The sequence below is a fragment of the Cyprinus carpio genome, chromosome B24 (assembly GCF_018340385.1).
Source record: "Cyprinus carpio isolate SPL01 chromosome B24, ASM1834038v1, whole genome shotgun sequence".
Taxonomy (NCBI): domain Eukaryota; kingdom Metazoa; phylum Chordata; class Actinopteri; order Cypriniformes; family Cyprinidae; genus Cyprinus; species Cyprinus carpio.
In genome coordinates this window covers 31,416-34,672 of record NC_056620.1, presented here as the reverse complement: position 1 = coordinate 34,672, position 3,257 = coordinate 31,416, and positions in this window count along the sequence as shown.

Genomic DNA, 3,257 nt, shown 5'->3' with positions numbered 1-3,257 from the left:
ATTTTTTTTTTCAAAATGGATAAACTTACATCAAACTACCAAAAAGAGATGATGTAACCTGCAACCTTTTCAGAGTTTTTTTCTGGATGATAATATCACAATTCTGACTTTATTGCAATTTTGAGGCAAAAAGGTCCAAATGTGAGACACCCCAAAAAATAAAAAACAAAAAAAAAAAAAAAAACTGGAAACTAACCTCATGATTGCAAGAAAAAGATTTTGTCAAATAACTTCTTGATTTCGACTATGCTTTTTATCTACAAAATTCATGACTTTCTTCTTGCAGAAGTTTGAAGTAAAGATATTGCACAATTATGACTTTTTTCCTCACAATTATATTATGATATAGAAAATTCTAAATTCCTCGAGAAAAAGAAAAGTCAGAATTGTGAGATCTAAATTGCAAGTGTGAGCAAAAGGTCAGAATTGTGATGACAAAAAAAGAAATATTATTTTTGTAATATTTTATTCTGTTTTGGGGAGGGGGAAAAAAAATTATATATAATGTTAATATATTATATATATATTATCTTATATTATATATATAGATATAGATATATATATATATTTTATCTAAGATATATATAACTATATACTATATATATGTATATATATAAATCCATTTGTTGAAAACATGGTGGAACAGGCAACAATCTTATTATACTGCAGAAGAAGAAGGAAAAGAAAAAGAAAAAAATCATAGGCTCAATGAGTACATGATCAGACACTGATGAGCAATCTTTGGCTCTGTCTGACTCTGACACAGGCGTTCTTGGAGCATCATTGATGAATGCGTATTTTTCTGCCAGTAAACTGCCTGATCTCGGTCTATTTCTCGAGGTAATGACCTAAACAACTGCACATGTGTCAACTGCAAGGGTTTCCAGAGAAAAATCCACCTTAACCTTTGTGCTTTAAATAATATTGTGACACTCTCAGAGCAGCAGTGAGAACGCTGTGTTATTTGAATACATATTTACTTTTAGTGCTGTCATGAAAAAACCCTGATTATATTGGGCTGCATTACGGCACCTTACTGATCGGGGAAGGTTTAAAGCCAAAATTATAAAAACAGAATTAGTTTTTGCTGAATAAAGAACCAGCTTTCCGAGAGAAAAAGCTATTTCCTCAAAATGCGTTTCATTACCCCACAATATCCACTGGTAACACTGCAGTAACGAAAGCTCAACACGCCAGACGGCAAATCACTAAAAACAGTTACAAAAACCTGCATCATATTCACTAACAAGCTGGAAATCAACAGTTTAATCAGGTACCCAAATACCAGATCTGGTCTACAACTTGTGTGTTTGGAGAAACCAGTTGCATGTGAACCACAGCTCTGTATTTCGTTCAGCACATTATTTTGGGTTTGTCAACAAATTGTAACATGGATTTCCATAATTCCTGCAATAGATCAACACAGACACAGCAAACAAACCAACGAGGCATAGCGGTTCTTTCTGAGTGAATATCTCTAACGTGACATACTGAAAAATATAAGAATAAATAGGCCAGTACAATGGGTTGTTTTTCTCATCAAAGCCCCATGTAAATTATCATCACGTTTATGCTGAACTACTAACAATAGTGATTTTAGAAGAAAATGAAACATCAGAAGAAGAAGGCGGACTCCAGGGGAAGATGGTCCTTGGAGCAAAAACTGGAATAAGAGAATGTGCCGTCTTGTGAGGAGTTAAAAATGAAGCAACAGGCAAACTGTACAGTAATATTACTGCTTACTTGTGCTTATTTGCTCTATTTGGCCTTTTATTTAGTCGGCCAAATGTGGTTTTCATGTCACAATCAAAAGGGTGATATTTATCCCGTTCCTACAGCTGTAAGCCAGCTAATACAGTTCATGTTTATGGTATTTTTTTTTTTTTTTTTTTTGGTTTTTGAAAACATCGGTGGTTTATTTCCAGTTGATATGGATTCATGCATTAATGCAGGTCATGCACAATAGGTGATTCTTTCCTCTCTGTGGCATTGAATCATTCCTAGGATATCAGAATGCATTAAAGCAGGTTATATAAATTATTGAAGCGGTAGCTTATTGCTAAGCCGTGGCGGCGTTACCTCAGAGAGAGACCTCATCAGAAAACCAAGCGTCCGCACACCAGCGGCTCATTAGGTTATGTATGCCAAACTCCCAGCCCAGGAGGTTTAAGGAAAGGTTCTCTTATGAGGGTTCCCACCGAGACATTTACACTCTGGAAGTATGGGTTGGAGGGCGTATTAACAGGACCATTAAGGGACCGCTGTCTGGAATATGGAACAAACATGAGCTCTGAGAGGAGAAACTGAGCGAGGAATAAAGCAGATGGTGCAAAAGCATGAGAGTGTGTTGTGCTGTGCCTCTTTAGCAAGGAGGCGAAGCAGTACCAGAAGAGTTGAGGAAAGAAGCATGTTAGGTAAGGGAACTAGTTAGGTAAGACTTCAGAATGAACTTCGGTTGTGACTGTTGAGCAACTCTACACAAGTCTAGGCTGCCACATTAAAATACTGATCGTCTGTTCCCAGGTTTTGTGGGACTCTTTCTGTGGGGTATATGAGTGGCCCCAGTGGGTGTGACAACACTGTAAAAAAAAAAGGCTTCTTTTACTTTAGTATTTTTGTTGTTTTGTTTTCAGTCAAAATATCTACAGAATTCTTACATTAAGATGCAATAGAATTATAGTGCATTTTGTTTAAAACAAGTAAAATTATCTGCAGTACGGTGAAATAAAATATTCTTAAAACTTAAAGAGAGGTTTTCTTTTACCCATGGTGCGATAATTTACTGGTTTAACAAAATTTACTCTTTTTTCTGTAAACAAGAATAATTATCTCATGTCATTTTGCTTACATCTAGTAAATGCATCTTGATTTTTGATATTATGACTTGAAGCAATAATTATTATTTATTTTTTTATTGTTATTATTATTTATTTATTTTTATTTTATTTATTTTTATATTATTTTTTTTATTTTTATTTTTTGGCCCGCAGTGATGACTCTCTTTATGAGGGAATCATTGATTGATAAAACAGTTTTAATGTCACAAAGCCCTGAATTATTTTGGACCAAAACAAAGGCTGCATCCCAATTTTATACTTCCCTACTATATAGGGTGAATTCCAAGGTAAGTGTAACAGTTTTGTCATTTAGATCACTGGGGAAAAAATGTCTAATTAACTCCTAATAAGCGAGTAGGATGACCTGCACTACTTTTAGCGGGATTCTTATGTGGCCATCTGATGGACATCTGATGGGCT